This window comes from Planococcus citri, chromosome 3 (assembly GCF_950023065.1).
Source record: "Planococcus citri chromosome 3, ihPlaCitr1.1, whole genome shotgun sequence".
NCBI classification, from domain to species: Eukaryota; Metazoa; Arthropoda; class Insecta; order Hemiptera; family Pseudococcidae; genus Planococcus; species Planococcus citri.
This window is the reverse complement of record NC_088679.1, coordinates 25,051,720-25,074,190: the sequence shown is the minus strand read 5'-3', so window position 1 is coordinate 25,074,190 and position 22,471 is coordinate 25,051,720. Positions and strand designations below refer to the sequence as shown.

General features: G+C 32.3%; 2 protein-coding genes across 2 annotated transcripts in view; one reads left to right on the top strand and one right to left on the bottom strand.

The window, feature by feature from the left end:
- Nucleotides 1-18,437, bottom strand: part of neo (neyo) — a 152,426-nt gene extending 133,989 nt beyond the window's left edge. Inside the window, exon 1 of the mRNA XM_065357131.1 lies at nucleotides 17,938-18,437. The gene's annotated coding sequence lies outside the window, so the exon portion shown is untranslated. The remainder of the gene's footprint in view (nucleotides 1-17,937) is intronic.
- Nucleotides 1-22,471, top strand: part of Atg16 (Autophagy-related 16) — a 452,024-nt gene that overhangs the window by 153,291 nt on the left and 276,262 nt on the right. The window lies entirely within an intron of this gene.

Sequence of the window (22,471 nt, the reverse complement as noted above, 5' to 3'; positions counted from 1 at the left end):
TAGTATTTCGGTCTTCAATTTTGTACTTGTTTTTGTTTCGTTGTTGCTTTCATGGAGAACCTATTTTTGAGGTGTATCAATCATTTATTCAAATTTTTTGGGCGATTGTTTGCATTAATGTACATACATCAACAAATGTAGCAAGTGGTTCTTGGACAGTATTATTTATAAAACCTCAAAGCCATGCATTAGAATACTTCCCCCAAAAAATTAAAATTTATATCGCACCTTCAAACGGTCGTCTGTGATCTAAAATTCTGAAGATGGGAGGGGGGGGGGGGTAAAAAAATATAAAATTGGGTTTGAATCGTTCTGTATTTTTTCTCCCTTCCTTAAATTATTTACCAAACAGTTCTGATGAAAAATAACTAGCTCATCCAATAGACCACAGCGTGTAGAATTCAGCGATGTACTCACAAACTCATTTTAATGGAAATTACCACGTCCAATTTTTAAAATGAAAACACATTTTTTTGAAATTTTGTTGAGAAAATCGGCTAAAATTCAGATCATATTTTTCAAAGTTACCTGAACCATGAACATTGAATGGAAAATGAAGCTTTTCAAGGGCATCGTGTTCCAAAAGAAGCCCAAAACATGTTAATATGGTTTTCAAATCGATTCATGATTTTGATGGCTTATTTTTAAAATTTTTGAAAGGTAAAAAAACTGAGCCGTTACCCTTATATCGAATGTTATGTTTTTAAAGATGCTAAAGTACCAATATGAAATTATTTTTTCGATCCAACCACTTTCAAGCCTCTAATTCTCACTAAAAGAGTCCTAAGTAAGTGCATTACAGAATACTGTAAAGTTCCAGTGCATAAAGTGAGATTTTTAGGTTCAAATTGATTTTGCATTTTATCCAAATTGACACAGGATGTTTTAAATGAAGATGCTGGATTTGCTTCTTCAATTTTCTCAAATTCCATTCATCTGTGCCATTTTTCATCTCCTCCAAATATCTTCAAGTTGTTTATAAAGAACGAATCATCGAGATAACTCGAGTGATATAATCATACATGTAATTCTTAAAATATTCCATCACATTCATCTGGATGAGATTAGAGTTAAATTGTTCACATATCGACGTTTAATTACTCTTCGAGGCGGTTTGTAATATTCCTTTGAATAAAATGGACCACCAAAGTAGGGGAAAAATGTACACCAAGAGCGACCCGGCCGCTAAAAAAAAGCGCCAGATTATGGATTAGCATTGTCAAATAATCGACGGTGTGCTCATTTTTTCGTCTTGATCGGCGTATTAAATTCTTTTCATGCAACAATGGATTCGAGATTAATAGTAATAAGTTAGGTTAAACGTTGCCGTACTATATATTCGACTGGACGAACACGTTTTTCCGTCATTTAGGCGATGAGGTGAAAAATAACATTCGTGTAGGAAAACACTCGGCAATAAGAACAGCCCAGGCACGAAGGAGGGAAAAAAAATTAACCGAGACGTGAACACATATCTCGTGCATAAGTCCAGTTATGTAGTACTACCTATAACTACCTATAATATGTAACTCAACGTTCCATATAAATAATATAAAATTATATTAAAAGTAACAAGGCTGCAGCGTTGAGGTGCTAGCCAAGTAGCTAGATGTAATTTTCACCTAAAAAGCTATAACTAAGTCACATTGTATGGTATGTAGGAACTTGCGCACGCGCGATAACGAGCGAAGAAATTTTTTCTAATGCATTTTCGGCGTCAATTTGCATCGTAACATCCATTAAGCATCCTATATATTCCCTTACCTTTGGTCTATAGCTAGCTATAGGTATAGATACTCGTACATATCCCGATTGGGAAAAATATCGCCCATCACACGCTGAAAAATTCGCGGCGAGAATTTCGGACTATTCGCTGGATATTTTGCTGAATAATGCGCCGATAATTTCGCGATTCGCGCATAAGATTGCTTATGCGCGATCGGCGTTTGCGCATGGGCGATATTACACGCGAAATTTTCCGTGCAGGAAATTGTCGCCCGTGAATTTATTGGAGTCTACGAGCGATTTCACATGTTTTGATTAAAATAACGATTACATTTTGAAATTCAAAAAAACAAAAAAGTACAATTTTATGTCCACAATTTCACTCTGTATTGACTGGTACAGCTCACTACCGTTCTTCTGAATTTTTCCTACCTAAATTTGGTCACTAAAATTTCCTATGTGTATGCGGGGATCGAACCGGGGACCTCTCGTTCCTAAAACCCTACACCTAACCCTACGTCTACCGAGGCTTCGAAGAGAAATGGACATGAAATGAATATATTTGCTTGCATACGCGCGTTGCTAATAATTTTTAGATTTATGCTATTAAAAATTCATTTAGATCATTTTTTTTTTAAATTTCAGTTGAGCTGAAAATTTTAAAGGTAAATTCAGGAATTTTTTCATTTTATTAAAATCTATTAGGTATAAAAATGAAAAAAAATGAAAAAATGCATTTCAATTAAATTGAAATTTTTTTTGTAAATTTGTTGAATAAATTTACAAATTTTTTTTTTTTATCATTATTTTGGGGAAAAAGTCACGTATTTTGTATAATGAAAATTTAAAAATTTCTGAATTCAGTTTTACAATTTTTGGTTTCATATGATTGCCCATTCAGAATTTTTGAAATTGTTTTGTACCTAGATATCGATTTTTTTATTCAAATTTAACTGAAAGTATATATTTTTTTTTAAAAAGGTTACTTACCTACACCTAGTATCTACCTACTGAATAATTTTATTTAATTTTATTGTTTTCAAACAGTTTTAATTTTTTTTAACGCGAAAAAAATAGTTGTGTTCAAATGAAAAAATTAAAAAAAAAAATTTTTGTTTTAATTAAGATCAGCCTATTTTTCAAAAATTTTCTAATTAAATTATTATTGAACTAAAAATTTTGTTTTTTTGGATGGCGGTAGGAACTAGGAAGGGATTAAAATTCAATTGAGATATCTGAACTCACCTTCAAAATTGTTGTTTTTCAAAATTACTCTGCTTTAGATTTTTTTAATAATTTGGTTTAAACTATAAAAATTTTCAAAATTGTTTTGCATTGAATTTTCGCCTTTTGAAATTCTTTTCAGAACATTTGAAAATTTTGTTTTCGTTTTTTTTTTAAAATTTGAGTGGCTGTAAAGAATTTTGTTCAAAATTGGAAAATTCAAAATGGTGCGTAATACTTACTTACCTATTTAAAAAAAAAAAAAAAACAGGTATAGGTAATATTAAAAAATGAAAAAAACAATATAAATATAGGTATTGTTCTTATTTTTTTTTCGTAAAAATTTTGAATGGGTAATTTTCAATTTAAATTTTTAAAAAAATGAAAATAAGACTGATTTAAAAACAAAAAAATAAACAGCAAACGTAAACTTTGGAGAAATTTTTGCCATTATTTGACTCAAATTTAAAAGGCATTCCTGCTTTTTTTGGTGCATCCGTAACACAAAAACACGTTTTTGAGTTTTTGAAGATGACCCATCTGGAGGGAAAATTTGAAAAAAATACTAATTAAGTATATGTAGTACTCATGCAGATATACATAATACATATTCTTGAAAGAAGAAAAATTTCGTGTACAAGAATTAGGTTCGAAGATATGGCGGTTTCAAATTTTCTTTTGTAAATATCTTCCCCTGGGAGCCAAAAAATGTTGAAAAAATTCATGTTGCTAGATTCATGTTTCCGCCATTTATTTTGAGTGAATTCAAAAATTTGTACATAATATTCAAAACTCATTGAAAAGTATGATTTTTTCCCCCAAAAAAGTGTTTCTTTCACCCCTGTGGGCAAAGGAGTGGAGTGGGGGATTTTTTTTTACTCTAACATTATTTTAAACGTACCCAACAATGTTACATCAAAATTTCAAAAATCTGAGGACAGGGGCCTGTTATCTATTTCACCCTGGAATGTCCCTTACTGCCAGATTGGAATACATAGAACAAATGCGTGCGCATTGCACAAGTTCCCTTTCCATAAAATCGTAAAAGCGAATTTGTCATCAAAATTTCACTTTCAAAATTTTCGCTGATAAATTCGCTACATTTCTCATTACCTGAAATGTAGCTTAAATAATCGCCAACCAGAATTTATTCTTATGGGCGACATTTGAAGCGAAGTAATTCACTACACTTTGAATACACGATTTTTTAAGCAAATTTTTGGGCAAGTTTAGAACAACATATTTCGTGAGCGAATAATCCGGCAATATTTTGAGCGAATCGAACACCAAAATTTTGTACCGTGTATTCATCATGTAAACGTACCACCATATGGGCAAATTTATCAGCGATCGGCGATAGCTTGGGCGAATTTGTCAGCAATTGGCGATATTTTCCCCAAGCGGGATAGTCATTTAGAAGCGTGAAAATGAAAAGTTTTTCATATCTGGTTGCATCTTGTTGTGTTTAATAGTATATAAAATGTACGAGAAGGTATAGGTGTTAGAAGAATGCGGTGTAGGTTAATTTACTTATACCATTTACGTACATAGTACAATATAAGGATGGTAATAATCTAATATATGTACACGATGTACTCGTACGTACTCTGGCGACGCGACATGCTGCTGAGGCGAGGGAGCAGAGAAGGAGACGCGACGTGTCTATAAGAAATGTAGATATATTTTCACTTGCATACATTTCTAGGTCAGTAGTTGTCAAGCCTACTGTAATGCGGGATTAATAAAGTATTATACTTTGTATGCTTTTGTTATTTCCTTCTTCTATCGATTAATAATAAAACTTGGCATATGTGTCACTTTTGTATATACTGCATACGACACTAACCCACTAACAATACCAGAGTTGGCAATTTTTCATTTTTTTTTATCTATTCGCCGGTACATGCCGGGTACCGCAATGTAACGTCGATAACGAAAGAACAGGTTTTTCTGTTTGTACGCATGCGCCAAATTAATTTATAATAATGAGGTTTTTACCTCTTCGGTGACCCTGTTTTGACACTAGTTAATATATTACTAGATGTATCTACACCTTATAGAGTACCCATAAGGGTTTTTTAGATTTAATTTCATTATACCTACTCGATGATGATGATGAGACTTAGTACATTAGGTAGGAAGAGGAAGCTAGGAAATCGGAAGTTTCATTTTTTCAGTCTTGCTCCTCTCGTGTGAATAAAATTACTGTGATGGTTCGTATTACAGAAGAGATTTTTTTTTTGCTTTAGAGGATTAGCAAATGTGCGCGGTTTTTTCCGCCAAAAAACCGGTCTTCGGACGACATTGCGCAATCATTATTTATCGAAGTAATAAGAACACAAACGGTCAATAATCATCAACGGTAACCGCAGAAACTGGTTCACAAACCGTTGTACATATGTTATTACTGCAAATGGTGTGGAAGCTGAGTCGTTCAGAATGTATATCTGATTCTATACAGTGGGCAGTAAAGTAGAACTTGTCAACGCTGTCATTTATCGGCCACTTGATGAGATAAGGTCAAATCGTATACGATGAATGGATATATTATGGTGATTTTTTTTCTATCTGTTTTTTTCATCGTCGGGATGAAATGAGGTATTTTTTTTTGTTCGGGTTTTTGAAGTCGTGTTTTTTATTTTGTTGTTTTTTCGCCAAAAATTTTTGAAAAATATTATTCAAATTCATTTTTATACAAGTGCCTTCATTTTATAAAAGTGTTATTATTAGGTTTTATTTTTTTTTCTATTTTTTTTTTCGTTCAAATTTATTTCTATCATTGTTGAAGTATTTTAAAGTATAATTTTGTCGAAACTTGCTGAAAATACAAATAAACAATTATTGATTTAACTTTGTGATTCTCGCGACCAACCTCGAAAATAATTTAAAAAAACTAAATTTAGTTGTTTAAAATCATTCGAAAAGAGTTTCTTTAAGCTCAAAACTTTGTACAGCTGATAAATTAGTAAAATTCCTTTTCATCATTTTTCAAAGAAAATTCTCTGGATAACTAAATCCTGCTCAAATCAAAGACATCGAGGCGATGACTTCCATTTTTAGAAAATCAATGTTGCGTTTCATCCCTCCCCCCTTCAAAATTGACGGAGAAATATTTCTGACTCGTTTTCAGCGATTTCTGCAGTAATAATTCCCTTTCATTTTTTAATGGCATAATAAAATTCCAAGTCAAGAAATTGAACGAGTATTCCTCAAATTAATTCATCTCAATCTCTTCTCCCTTCACCCCTCCGCTCCTCCTGCCTGACTCCTTCCTGAATGCACATTTTACGAAAATTATAGGGAGATGGTAGTGAAGAAGGCAACTTGCCTCGAACCTCCAATTTTTTGGAGGGCTCAAGAAGTGAAAGGGTCTGATGTGAATGATGAATTATCAATTGTACGAGCGTTGAACTTTTAAAATTTATGGAATAATTCATTTTGAAAAAAAATAATAGGTACCTATTGAATAAAAAAAAAAAAAAATACAAGGTGGATGTTTTTTTCACGAGTTGATTAATGATGGAGGTGAACCAAAATGAGATCTGCTCTGTGTCTAGGCTCATTTTGGTTCTCGGTAGCTGTGCAAAGCGTCTACGAAGAGAATCTCGTGTAAATTTGATTTTGTAGGAGGCTGCCCCTTCCACTCGTTTGAATGGGTTTTTTCGTGGCAATTTTAAATGAATTTTTTCTGGATGATTTGGAATAAATTTTTTATGGATGCTTTAGAATAAAGTTTTTAACGGTGATTTACAATTCGATTTCCGATTTAGTAAAAAATGTTTTTGTGGTGATTTGATTTGAATTTTTTTCGTGATCATTTCCAATGAATTTTTTTATGACGATCAATGAACGTTTTCGTATTGATTTAAAAATTTCAAGCTCATTTTTTCGTGCAGAATTGGGTTGAAATTTTTTTTAAAAAATAATTTCAAATGAATTTTTTCTTGGAAGTTTTCAACGAATTTTTCTTTGGTGATTTTTAGAATAATTTTCTCGGAGGTGATTTAAGCTAGGGTTTCAAATTTTTCGTGATTGCTAATGAATGTTGTCGTATTGGTTTCAAATAAATTTTTTGTGGCGAGTTGAAATACATTTTTTCGTGTTGATTTCTTGGAGGATATTTAAAATTCAATTTTTGGTTTAGTAGAGAGATATGGTATTTCTTTGTGGTTGTACCGAGTGAATTTTTTCGTGTTGATGTCAAATGAATATTTCAGTGTCGATTTATAAGGAAATTTTTGGGGTGATATTGAATGAATTTTTTCATGTTATTTGAAAAGTTTGATCAAAACTACACATTATATTGCAGCTAATTGTTTACCTGACTCGTTTAAATTGATTGTGATTCCTGAAACATGTCTATAATCAGAGAATAAGGGGCTTGAGAAAAATTGAGATGAAGTTTCTTTCAAAAAATGTCCCATTTTCAAAACTGTTGGAAGGTATCAGAAATTATACTAATGAAAATTGAATTTTTTATCCTCTTGAAATATTTGACAAGACTGGGAAAATCCGAATTGAATTTTTCCCCCTCATTTACAAATTCTCTCATGTTCGATGGAACGTGTATGCAGTTTTTACTCTTTTTAGATAAGTTTTCAAGTTCTGTTGTGGAGCAAAAATATCAGAAAAACATGGGCACATTTTTTCGAAAAGGAAAAAGTCGTCCAAAAAAATTAAGCTTTTAGTTCATGTCTGGAAAAAAACCTGTTTTCTGACCAAACGTAAAAAAATTGAAATTTTATTCCTCTTTTTTCTAAAAATCAAGGATTTATTTTTGCTTGTGCACTACGTCCCAAAGTACATCAAAATCCCCTCTTCCCACCTCACCAAAATACACCCACAAAAATTTTTGAAGATCGAAATTTTCTTGATTGCAAAGCTGATTTTTGTTTTAAGTTCTTCTGTCACGTGAAAAATTCCATTTTGTAAAATTGTTTGCCTTTAAAATTGAAGTACTTAGCTGAAGGCCGGTTACCTATTGAGGTTTTAAGATACTCTGACAATTCATTTGCCCATGACTTTTTCCGCTCACAATGTAACGATGGACTGGTTTCCAGCCATTCAAATTCATTTGTTCCATCACTTTTCAGATTAGAAGAACTTTTAAATCAAATTTTCGTTCAAATATGCAGTGAAGACTAATTCTGTGTTACTGAGTGGAAGGGGGCTTAAACGGTCTCTGCAGTGAGTTGAATGACTATTTACGATTTCACGTCTTTCTCTGATTCCATAATTTTCATTTCAACCAAAAATTCTCTTCACTTGAAAAAAAGCTTTTTAAAATGAAACAGAAAGAACTTCCTAGATTCTGTTTTTCTACGTATGAAATTCGGTCACGAGGGCAAAAATGCAGCTAGCGAAGTTCATATATGCACCAATCTCTGAAAAAAACTTACAGGAAGTTCTTCAACAATTCGAAAAAAGGCCTTAAAGATTCGAGAAATGAAAAACTGTTGCCAAAAGACAGCCAGCTCTTAACATGGATGTGCAAAAATATCTCTTTGATACAAAACTAAGGTTATCTACTCGTATTAAAAATTTTGCTAGAATGTAATTTTTTGAATTTTCAAAAATTGGTGATAATAAATCAAACATTAAATTCCATTTGTCAAAATTCAGAATCTAGCTCCCCCCCCCCTCCACACTGAAGAAAAAATCAACTAAGCCACTGTAAAATAGAAGGTTTGAAATTACTTGCATGAAATTTTTGAAAATTTTCACGAATATCAAGTACCCCAAAAATTGGCTTAAGATTAAAGTGGCCTTATAAGAACCAGCTGCCTTAGATTTTTTCCCTTTTTCCATTCCGTTTGTACAGCAAGTCAAGTGATTTCCTCATACGATGTTTTTTTTCTCTCATTGTCATATATGTAGGATTGTCATCAAGCTATCTTGAACGTCGTTGCTGGAAAACATATTAGTGCTTGATGGCTTTCACCCAGTGCTAGGTTTACTCTAGTTATATTCTTATATGTGTACTTGTGTACTATAAATGACCGCATAGCCTGTTGAAATAGATATTTAACTGGCTACTCGTGGTATGTAAGTAAGTGTGTGTGTAGTATGTATTTTTATACTATATAAAACCACAAGAACGGTATTTTTCATTGATGACAACAGACGACAACTGTACGAAGACGTATAGAGCAAGATCTGACCGTACAAACGAGCTAATTGTAAAAATGTTCCTACGGAATAAAATAACACTAGGTACGCGCAAGTCGAAGTATTTCTCGAGACGATTTTTAAGAACCACTGACATGATCGTATTAAAGGACAAGTTCAGATTATATTGAAATAGTTTACCGGTTTTTTCTCTCTTCTTTCTCGTTGCATTTCTTGTGTGTATACAGACACAGAGTCATTGTCAGGGTCTTCGAAAGTTCGGAATACTCGTATATCCGCGGGGGACTTTTTATTCCTTATATAACACTTCTTTCACGATCAACTTGTAATAGTATAGAGAGACGACGATAACAGTTATTCGAACAAGTTTAATTAATAGCCGCATGAGCAGTTTAAAATTAGAACTAATTTTATGGCGATGGCGTATTTTTGCTATTGGATTTTTTTTCCTTCTTTTTTTCGTTCCTTCTCGCGAGATTTTTTTCGCCAATGTATGGATAGGTAAATAATAAGGCGGTAGAGAGCACGATTTTAAATTATCATTGCGATTGTACGCAGATGATACAGTAATAGTAGTACGAGTAATTGAAAAAAATCGCACCGGTTGGACTTGCTGCATGTTTCGAGTATGGGAAATGCTGGTTGATTGTCAAGTCAAGTTGCACCATTATTCATCTAACGCCGGAGAGTAATTTTTAATTATTTCGTTGTTGCGAATTTATTGGTATTTAATTGCGAAGGATTCGCCGAATGGGCGGTATCCTTGGTCATTTGCGCAAGAATGATGAATTTCGCGAACGTGATTCCGCCCTGAGAGGCTGAGACGATGTGGAGAATCTTAACCTATGGATTTACTAGACACATAGCTTCGTCTTAAATTAGAATGTTTACCGTTTACTTTATAATTATTACGTTCATTAGGCTCGTTACGAGATTTATGCGAAATGATTAGTCGTCTGTGTAATTTTATACCTCATGATGGAGTCTTCTTCGGCTCCAAGTTCAGGTTGAATTACGTCTCGTACAATTGGGGAGTTTTCCCTATCATTTTTCTCGCATTTTTTTTACCTCTGGTTCCTTTCGTATATTGCTAATTGAGAACCAAGTTAACCAACCGATTAATGCATAAAGCGTGTCTAATTCTTAGAACTGCCAAGTAATTAGCGTTTGTATTTATTTATATATTGCGCCGCTGCATGCTGCATGCCGCCCGTTACAGGTACATTTGTTTTGCCATATACGACTTTAGGGTGCCTGTGCCTGTGCCTGTGCGCACTATTTGGAGATATTACCTGCGATTACGACCGAAGAAATGTTTTTTTAATTGAATTAAAAAATATCTCATATACTAGACGGTTTCCTCTTTGTCTGACTTGCATTTGTAAGGCCAATACCCCCTTAATCGGAAAATTACACATGTTATATTTGTACGTACGAATGTCTTTCCAGATATATATACGATACGATTCGCCATGTAGATACATATTTTCATTGCGTGATGTCTGCGATATTTTTTCACTGACAATGAGTCAAGTATTCGGATATGTTGCATATTACCAGCTTATATGTTTGTGTTTGCCTTCCTTCCCTTTACTGTGCGGCCGAAACGTTGTGAAAATATGGACGAAGAAACAGTTATAATGGGTTTAGTTCCTTCCTCAAAAAGTATCATTATAATCAGTTCCTTTTTCCTAATCCTAAATAAATTAGTCTGTAGGTACGTTGAAAGAAGTTTAATGAATTGTTATTGTAGAATTATGCAGGTTTAATAATTTTATATGCTTTTAGCTTCCCTCTTGTGTGGTTTTTTTTTTGCCGAAAGAAATGTTATGAAAATTTAGTTTTAAGTATCATTAAAATGGTGATTTTTACTTGCAGGAAATATTACATTAAAAATTACAAATAAATTCAGAATCGAGTTGGAAATTGTACGAATTATGAATTTTTATTCTTATTTGGAATGGAGCAAGTCTATAAGGAATGGAAGAGCGAGTTCAATTGGAATTTTTTAAATTGCAAAAATAAAGAGATTTATTCAGAAAAATTGGTAGCAAAACTGACTAAAAATTGAGGGTTTCCCCCCTTGTGTGGCATCAATTCCAAAATATCTGTTTTTTCGAGGGCATAAAGAGAGAGCAGAGCTATTGAAAGATGAAAAAAAGAGCCCAAAGTGATGCCATAAGTTATTGATTTTTCTTACCTCTACTATGAAAATTCAACTCTTCGAAAAATTATGAACTTGAATTTAATCAATAGTTTGGTTGAAAAAAAAATCGAAATTTTCAGTGATGATTTGTATGATTTATTATTCATCTCAGAATCTTAAATTTTGGGCCTCCCAACAAATCATGGTTTGAGATTGATTGTTCTCTTGGCTCCTTGCTTTATTGGTCTGTGAGAAAAAAACAAGGTAAAAGGTAAAAAAATGAATATCCTTCCAAGTTTATAGGAAATAGTCATTTGAGATAAATGCAAAAATACTTGAGTTTTTAATCTGAAATGAACGTAATACAGGTTTTCATAGATTCTAATCGAGTAAATCACTCTCTTTTTCAAGAAAATTCATGTTTCTCACGAATACCTTTTGAATGAAGCATTCTAAAAAAAAGTATTAGCTCATACCAAAAAAAAAAAAAAAAAAATATCATACTCTACAATTTTAGTTTTGAGTGTTTTTTTCCTGGAATGCGTAATTTTATCATATAAAATCAATGTTGCAAAACATAAAAATGTGGAAATTTGATTAGTTACTGTTTTTATAAAATTATTTTCAAGCTAAGAATCCAACAACGATGTATTTGCTACTTGAAAATAGGAAATTTCGAGCTCTGGAATTAATTCAGTTCTACGTATTTTTCGGCACAATGCTTACTTAGTTGAAATTTTGAGTTTCATGTTGGAAAATTTTTTTGAAAAAATATCTATGCAAAATTTTGAACCTATTTTTCTCAGAAGTCAGTTTTTTTGAAATTGTACATATTAAAGAAGTTCATAGCACGACGCAAGTTAATAAAATAGGTCGTTTTGATCTCATTTTCAGCAGAATTTTATTTGACAGAAGTTGACCTCTTTTGTACAGGACTCTGAAATACTGCATGAAGAGGGCTAATTTTTGAAGCTGATGTTCCACTGCTTTTCATTGAAGAACTTTTAAACCTTAATGAAGGAGAAAGAGTTGACAATTTTGACTATTTTTCCTCTTCTTCGTTCTTTTTTTCCAGTATGTGTTTTTAATTTCATTCTCATTATTAACGTTGCTGAAGAAATGTTTTCCCTGCTGGATTGTTTTTAAAAACTTGCTGGATTTTGGCAAATCAGAAAAAAATGATGCCTTGTAGATTTGATTCAAATTTTTCGAGGTAACCTGTACCAAAAAAATTGACAAATTTTTGCCATTTGGCTTCATTTAATGGTTTTTAGTCAAAATTTTTTTTGGCATTATTAATATCTATCATTTTTATTCGTTTTTTCCCCAAACAGATTGTTCTATTTTTTTGTTGAAACTTTTTTTTTTTGATGACGTTTTTGTGTTCTGCTCAAAATGATTTTATTTTTTTTAATCTATCAGAAAATGTGAAATTATGGCAACCGTGTAAGTAAAAATGCTATGGTTTTTCGTTGAATTAATTTTTGAAATTATATTTTTATTCAATTTTTTTCTCCATCGTTCTTCATTTTTAATGAATCGAAATTCAAACTACTACTTCACCAACCCCATTTTCACAAAATTTTAAAATAAAACTGAATGAACATGTGAGGAGTGCATGAAACAAAAAATAAAGCTCTTATACGAATAGATAATTTTTCCAAATAATTGAAAATAATTTTTCAGAGTTGAAAAATTGAACACTGAAAATGAAAAAGAAATAATATGTACTTGAGAAAATCCGGTTGAAGATTTGAAAAAATTCTACGATGAGCTATTGAATTTAAATTATTTTCTTTGAAAAAATTGATGGAAATTTGGAAACCCTGTCAATTTAAAATCCGGATGATAACTTGAAGAATTCGTTCCTACGATGAAATAAGTGGAAATGTATATTAATTGCATTTTAGTTCATTTTATCTCTTTTGGGCTAAAAATTTACTGATGAAAAAAATTGCAATTCTAAAATTGCTGCCTCCTCAAAAATATTTTTTGATTTTGACTCATGAACTTACTTCTAAACCAAAAAAATAGTTCAGATTTATGGGTTCAAACGTTTCTGTACTGAGAAGGAGGGACGCGGGAGGAGAAGTGAACGTATTTGTTGAATTTTATTTTAATTTTTTTTTTATTATTTTAACAATAAAAATTTGTGGAAAATTAATAGGTAGTGTCATAAAAAAATGGATGCAGAGTTTTCTTTGAGAAGAAAGTTTTAAATCATGGATATTTATTGGTTTGAAGGTCCTTAAAATTTGATTCTCCAAGTTTTCTGAAGTCTGACGATGTTAAGCATTCATCTGAATTTGTCCCCAAGTTCTAAAATTTCAGACAAATTATTATGAAATCAGATTTTCCATTTTTTTTGAAAACCTGGTTTCATATCAAAAATTGAAATTTTTTTAGAACAAGAATTCAAAAGTCAGGGTCTTGCAAATTTAGGACTGATCGCCAGCGCAGAAAATACGAGTAGGTATAATTATTCATTTCAAAATACCAAAATTCGTTTCAGTGTGATTTTTTCGAAATTGATTTGGTCTATTGATTACCTAGTCGAAAGTGCATTTAAAATTAAAAAGAAAAAAAAATTGACAGGACATATTCTGTTGCTATCTGATTATGATTCCATACCTCATTGTCAGTGTTTCAATTCGTAGTGCTTAATTTAATTTAATTGAATTGAAACCTAATTTTTCTGAATTCTGAATACCTGTGCATGTTTTAAAAAAAATTGCTCGTGTTTTTATACCGACACGCCTCTCTCAAAAAATTGACAAATTCAAAAATCGTATAAAATTCAAGCAATCAGCCAACCAACGACTTCTCGCACATCTCCGATCAAATCGTACAAATTTTCCAAAGTATAATCTCGATCTATTTACACAGGTTCATTGATCGTTAACGTTATCAAATTATTTCATCTTAAGATCAATATCTTAAACACGATTTTTATCTATATTCGCTGCACTATTTCCTGATTCTCGTATACTCGTAATTACCCCTATGACCTGGGATAAATTCTTATCTAAATACGTATTTACCTTCGCCTGCAATGTCGTCGATGTCTCGTAATATAACGAATTTTTATAAATTCATATCCAGCAGCCAGATGATTCGGCCATTGACCAAAGATTCAATCAGCTCGAGAATTTTACGTCCTTCAACAAACTTCTCGGATCAGTTCGCGATCGCGGATTTCGCCAAAAAAAAAAGACTTTTTACGAGGAAAAATACCACCAGACAAACTGCACATAAATGTAGGAGATCGAGCCAGAAAGTCTTATCGCGCTTACGGTCAAAATATTCGTAATTTCAACGTTCTTATGAGCGGTTGAGTCATCGACACGTAATTACGAATGTATTCTTGTTTTCTCGCTTCTTTTTTTCTTTTTTCCTCACCAGACAAAAAGAGATAGTGCACGGTACTGTGGAATTATACCTCGCTACCTATGCGATGGTGTAGAATTTTGCATATACTTATGAATGTACTCGTATCGTTCACGGATGACGAACAAAGACACCCGGTAAAAAGTTTTAATAGCTTCGATGTGACGTAATATACACGATGTACTGGTGCATTCGCGGTACGATGGCGTTTAATTAACCATTTGATCTATAATGTTTGGGTTAATGACATTCGAATGAAAATTCGGTTAAGTAATTTTTGCTTTGCCAAGATTCGCTTTTAATTAACCGCGAGCTGCGAGTTGTGGTGTTTTTTCCTCCTTTTTACTTCGATTCAACGTCGTCGTATTCATTCGTCGGCTTATAAACCTAATTAAAAACGTTTTAGAAAAATACCGATTGTTCGATAAATGCCAGCCAAGTTGAAAGCGAAAACAAGAGATTTATGAATGGTCGGAGAGAAGAGACAAAATTCTCGTAAGAGGAAAAAAAAATCACTCATTCATTACGAGACGACGATGTGGATTCTGATGCATTTCTCAAATCAACGACCCCCGGTTTTTTTCTCCTTCTTAGGCTCGGACTTGTTTAATTATACACGTTCCACGTCATCGGTTTAATAAATTATTTTTAATTCGAATCGTTTTTGCATTAGCGATGCCCGATGCTTAAAGTACGAGTATGTACGTAATTATTGGCGTAGTGCGAAGGGGATCTCGGGGCTTCGTATGTTACGTGATACGATTATTCCAACGTCGTATTCCCTTCATTAAATTTTATTATTATGGTTTAAGAAGATATATCAATTTGAAAAAAGGTCGTTTGTATTATGATTGAACGTGTGTATTCGTGCCGCCGACATCGACAATCGCAGGTAGTTCATGGTCATGAACGAGTGGAATTTTATGCAATCGAGTGTTTGTGAAAGTGGTGGAGGTTTTTTTTTTTTCGAAGAAAATTGTAGGGTTTTTGAAGTTTTGGTGGGATTGGAGCTTGATTGAGAATTTTTCTTGATTAAAATATTTGCCTAGGTTGTATTTTAATTTGGAAATCTTGGTTTGAAGGAATTTTACTGGAATTAAAAATTAAAATTACTCTAAAAAATTTGATACCAGAAATTTAAAAACATTTATTTCAAAATTTAGGGGTTTTTGAAATTCTAGGAGAATTTAAAATTAATCAAAAAAATTTATTGTGATGATTGAAAATCTCTTTTTTAAACGAATGATTTTTTTTTTTTAATTTTGCTGAAAATTGATTTCAGAAAATCGTGATTTTTTCCCCTCAAAAATTAGCATCATTTTTCAGTTTTTCAGGATTTGAATTAAGCTAAAAATTCGATTTCTAGAAAAGTCGTTTTAAAAATTGAAAGTTTATTAAATTCCATTCGAGATCTGAATCGAGCTGAAAAAATCATACCAGATATTTGACTAGGTAAATTGTTTTTCTTTGAGATTTATTTGAAATGTAATTGGAAAATTCATTGCATTTTAAACATTTTATTGGCTTCTCAAATAATCAGAATGATGTACGAAGTTTTTTTATTGAAATTGAAATTTATTTTGTTAAAATTTTGATTTCAAACATTGATGGAAGCTTTTTTACTGAAATGAGATTTTTTTTGAAGTTTATTTCGTTTCCACTTGAGCGACGAAAAAAAGCAAAAGATATTGACGATTTTTTTCCTTTGCTGAATTTAATTTTTTAAGAGTGCAGTAGGTTCCTTTTTTCCATTTTTTTAAAGCTGTTTAAATTTTATTGAGATTCGAAATTTAATTTCAAATTTTTGACCGAAAAGATTTTGTGGAAAAAATCAATTTCTGTGAAGCAAAGAATTAAGAATCAAGTTTTCAGATTAATCAATTACTAGTAAAAAATGTTGGTTTATTTGAAACTGAAAATTGAATTCTTAATCGAAGCTGATTAATTTTTTCTATCTGAGATTTTTTTGAGTCCTTGCTAAATTTTGATTGAAAATCAAGATTTTATTTATTTGGAAAACAAGTTATCAGGTTTCAAGGGCTATTTGTGGATTGATCAAAGTTGAAAAATTTATACCTGAGAGCGATAAAATTGTTCCTAAAATAGAATTTTCATCAATTTCTTCAAAATTTGACTCTTGAAACGAAAATTTCACCACTCGAATTGATTGACTCTAGTTCAAAGTTGAATATTCTGATGACTTTGAGACTGACTGAAAAATGTTTGCCATTTTTCACGTTGATCTCATTCTATCTCTAATCAGGAATTAATTTGATGTTACTCAGATTTAATTTAAAATCGAGGTCTGCATGGTTCGATTGAACTAAAAAAATCATCTGAAAAATCCAATGCTTAATTTGCTGAGCTTCTCTCGAATTTCCAGTTTTCGTAGATTTTCTCGAAATTCAAATGAAGTTTGAAATAAGGAAGAAGATTGGATTACGAAAAATTTTCTTCAATTGAAATTTTCTGATCCATTTGGAGCTAAAATATTTCTGACGTGTTATGTTGATCTTTCCTTATTCCAAAATAGTGATTTTTTGGTACCATTTGAATTTAGATTGAGGAGATTTTACGAACATCGAAAATTCAAAAAAATCGATTCTGATACTGTTAGAGTGTGACAAAGAATTTTAATTTATTTTGATTCTATTGAGGTTCAAAAAAACTTGGAATAAAAAGAAAAATCCAATCATTTCTTAAAATGAATTCTGATGGGATTTTTCTGAGGTCTTTACAGTTGAAATATTTTAAATATTTTATACCGATTGTTTCCCCCTTCAAACGTAGATTTTTTTAAGTGTATTTTTGAAGACTAAAAACTGATAAATTAGATGTAGAAATTGATCTTAAAATTTTTGCAACGTTCGAAGTTTCCTAAAATTCTACAAACAATTTTTCGAGTGCAAAAAGAAGAAAAAAATGAGGAAGAAGAATCCATTAATTCGATCTTCTTTCATAGTTTTGATTTTCCAGAACGTTTTTAAGATTTGAATCAAAATTAAGAACTTATGAAATGAGATTGATCGTGTTACCCATCAAAATTTAAATCTTCCGAAGTTCTTAAGACCAAAAATTTTGAATTTATGTCAATCCTTTTATCAAAATCCAAATCTTTAGAAACGATTTCAAGCATTTCTCGATTAAAATCCATGTGGTTTATAAGACAGAAGAAATAACACCACGAAGCAAACTTGAACGCTCGAAAAATATGAAAAATTCGACCATTTCGCTGTGATAATTATACCAAAACGTGCTGTAAATTTCGCTTAACATCTATTCCGAGTGCCAAGTGCTGTAAAAACTTTCAAACCCTGGAATCTTACCGGTCTTTTTGAAGATCTCCGCCTGGACCCAATGTATAGATAACAATTCCGCTTGCAAATTCGTTCAAAAACCAACAATTTCGCCAACTCAGCACACGCGATAAAAAATTTCGCGATCGTCAAAATAACCAAAATAGAAAAAAAAATTACAAAAACTCCGGATCAAAGACGCGACGATTTCGCAGCCAGATAAGCCGACGACGAATTACTTACCAAAAATAACGTTAAAACGACTAAGATTTCGCGCCAAACGGTGCAAAATTCGGCCCAGACGACGTTAAAAATTGAAAAAAATAATTAAACGCGAAAAAAAATTCGTACAATTTATATAGTAACCTTGTATCTATAGCGGTCATGGGCCGTTAAAATATACTCGACGAACGAACATCGAACTAGTTATGTACGAACCACAATAAGGAAGAAAGGCAGAGACCTTGGCCTTCAGCGGTTCATCGACAACGCACTAATGCACTCGCAACGACGAAACTTCTGCAGAAGTTCGATATGTTCTCCAGCGAGACGAGCGGACCAGAGGGGATTCGACAATGTGCCATCCCTACCAATCTTTCTTCCGGGAGTATTATCCACAGTATTCCTCTGGAATGCCCTTAACCTTTCGGGTTTTCTTCTTTCCTCCGCGTGCGTGTGTGTTTCGGGGAGTGTGTGATTTTTTCTTCCATATACCGGCGTATATATTTTGTTACCACGTCGTCGTCGCGCGAACGACCAGAGAAAAAAAGAGAAAATGTTAATGTCCGAATGTAGGACATTAAACGTAGTAGGCGTTAGCGAATATACACGTCCTTGAACTTGTCGTTCGGTGTCTTCCGCATTTTGTTGATTATTCCAAAGTCTTACGCAGCGGATTCTGTCTTAGTTTTCTTGGGCCTGTGGGGTGATTTTTTTTTGGAAGACTTGCACGATGCATGTTGAAGTGGATTGTTTCTTGGTGTTGTTTTTTTTCTGGAGAATTTTATGCAGCTAGTAAAAAGTTATTGTGAGATAGTCTCAAAAATTTGTAATGAGAATTTGATTCCATCAAGTCAGCATAAATCTCAACAAATTTTCAAATTTTTGAGAATCCTGACTAATTTCAACTTTTTTGTTCAGCTGATGTTTCGAATGCTCGAAACCCATATGATAGGTACGCTATTCGACTAATGACTTGGAATTTGGCTCACTGAAAGAGCTAAATTCTCAATTTCTGAAGTTGATTACGCCTTCTGGAGCAATTTGAAATTGCTGGAGAAATGTCAACTTTTTCTGGAGACTCCAGATCAACTCGAAAACAGTAGCAACCGATTGAGGGGGGGGGGGGGGGTTGACTTTAGCAGATAAAAGAAGTTTTAAGTAATTTTTTTTGTAAAAATTGACGATTTTGGAATTATTTCAAAATTTAAGATTTTCGACTTGTAAAAAATGCACTTTTGAATTCGTCACTCCAGATTTACGATTCATCTGGTCAAATTGATTCGAAATGTTGAAATTTTGACAAGATTAAATTTTCAGTTGCTAAAGTTGATAACAACGTCTCTTGGAACAATTTTATATCGCTGGAGAAAAGTCAACTTCTGCTGGAGGCTCCAGATTGGCTCGAAAATGGTGGCAATCGATTTTGGGAACCGATTTTAGTCTATAAACGAATATTTATGTATTTGAGCAAATGAAAACTCCTTCAGAGTCAAATTCTTATAGTTCAAGTTAATTTACCTATTCTCATTTTTCAAGAGAATTATTTTTCAAAATGAAAAATTAAACGGAAATTGATGAAAAAAACAGCTTAGTGGTTTACAACGTCTCCTGGAACAATTTGATATCGCTGGAGAAAAGTTACATAACTTCTGCTGGAGGCTCCAGATTGGCTCGAAAATGATGGCAATCGATTTTGGGAACCGATTTTAGTCTATAAAATGAATATATTTGAGCAAATGAAAACTCCTTCAGAGTCAAATTCTTAGTTGTTCAAGTTAATTTATTCAAATTTTTTAAGAGAATTTTTTAAAATGAAAAATCAAACTGGAATTATTAAAAAAAAAAAACAGCTTCGTGGTTTATTTTAATTTCAAGTGATGATATTTGAATGATTCAAGTCATTCTGAAGCCTAGAGCAAGAATGGTGTTCATTTTTTTCAAGTTTTTAGTTTTTAGTCTGGAGTCTAAGTTGGTTGAAAATCAATTTTGGAAACGATTTAGGGGGAAGGGGGTTCTTTTTATTACTTTGGAATATTGAGATTTCATGTTTTCACTCCATCCGTCCATCCAAATAGTTGAGAAAGCGCCCTCGTGAAATTATATTTACTCGTATCATCGAATTATGTATTACTCGAAATATTGACCTTCAATTTTGAAAAAGTTGGGTTTTTGGGAACTTCAAAAAAAAAAATTTTTGCGATACAAATTTCGATGTCCTGGATTAATTTTTCATCAAATTTTTGATGGCCTATTTAGAAATTGCCACTACTTATTTAAAAACATTATAAATTATTTTTTTCTCATATTGATCTCCCAAACTCAAATTTTGTAATTGCCACAACGTTCAGACAATTTCATCATTTATTATTTTTTCATCATAGGTATAGGTACATACACTACATTATATAGGTACCTACCTCAAAACAAAGTCAAAAACATTTATTTGAGGTACCAGGCTAGAATTAGCTAGAGTGGAAAATTTTTAATTTGGATCTCATTAAGTTTCAACACCCTGAAGAAAAATTTGAAAGTTATGTGAAAATCGAAATTTGGCTGGAAAAGTTTCAGAAGAGCTGAAATTTTTGTTGATACGAGTCCCGTTTCACTTTTTTTTTTTTGAAATTTGGTAAATTGTAGTAAAAAATTTGGGTAATATCTTCTCTGCATGGAAAAACCATCTTCAATAAAAAATGAAAACTTCGAAGCTCTTTCCAAAAACTGTGAACATTGATCTAAATATTTGACATTTTTGCACGTCTTGATAAAGTCCTTTGGTCATATCATTCTTTGTTAGGTTCTTTTGAATTGAATAAAAAAATAATAATACCTAAGTAAATAAAAAACGCCCCCCCCCCGTATAGGAAGTAAGAACCTCGTTTTCACCAATTTCAGATTTTTTGTTGTGGTAGCTATGATTTTTCAATTTTTTTAAAGTTTGAGGAACTATTATTCTAGTCTCAGAAATTTGAACGCATGAACAATTGGTAGGAAGTAGAAACCTCATTTTCACCAATTTCAAATTCTATTGTTAAGGTACGTATTTTTCAATTTTTTTTTTTTTGAAGTTTGAGGACCCATTTTGAGCCTTAGAAATTCGAACATGTGAAAAAATGAGTCTAGATTAGTAATTCTAGGAATCCAACATACCATAAGTTTCATGAATTTATATACTCCTACGAAGTTTGTAAGCTTAATGCGGGCCTCAGGAGCCTCATATCAAAAAATCAAGTTGAAATTCGAAATCAGAATCTTTGAAAACCAAGCAAACCATAGGTCACATGAATTTTTCAATTTCTTTGCAATTTGAAAGTTCATTATAGACTTTAGAGCATTAGTTTTAAAAATTAAGCTAACATCAGGAATCAGCACCTCTGTAAACCTGAAAAACCACAGGTCGCTCGAATCTTTCAATTTTCTAAAGTTCGCTTATTTGGGGTCTTAGAAAGCTCTGAACTTGATATAAGTATATATTTTTTTTTTTGGTTTTCAAAATTTGGGTAGGTAAAATCAGAAGACTTGATCCATATTCAGCTCGTATTCAAAATTTAAAAATGTTCAGATTAAATTTCTTCAGATTTTTCCAGCTGTACAAAATATTGATAACCATATTACCACCCCCCCCCCCTCCATTCCTTTACCCAGCCAGAGGGATTCATAAAAGTTTTTAGCGTGAAATTGGAAGACCTGTGCATAGAATGACAATCTAAATTTTCAAAAAGTTTTCTAAAAATTGGAAATTTAATTAAGAGTTGACATTTTAACGGGGGGCTTGAAACAGACTTTTTTGAAAAATGTAAGTTTTGTTGGAATTTGAGCAAGACTGTCCTCAGAGCGATTGAAAATTATTTTGAACTTCTGGTGACTTCTGGTGACAGATTCGCCAGAATTCACCAGGTGGGGTTTTTGTCTTTTTTATGGCCAATCGCTGGTTAAAAAACCACCAGAATGTCCTCAAGAACATTTGAAAATGCTTTTGAATGCTTGATGGTGACTTCTGGTGACAGATTCGCCAGAATTCACCGGGTGGTTTTTTTGTCCTTTTAAAGTTGAATTTATGATGAAAAAACCACCAGAATGTCCTCAAGAGAATTTGAAAATTATTTTGAATGCCTGGTGACTTCTGGTGACAGATTCACCAGAATTCACCTGGTGGGTTTTTGTCTTTTTTATGGCCAATTGTTGGTTAGAAAACCACCAGAATGCCCTCAAGAGCCTTTGAAAATTATTTTGAATGCATGGTGACTCCTTGGAGAATCCTGGTGACTTCTAGTAACAGATTTACCAGAATTCACCAGGTGGGCTTTTTGTATTTTTTCTTGGCCCTCAAGAGCATTTGAAAATT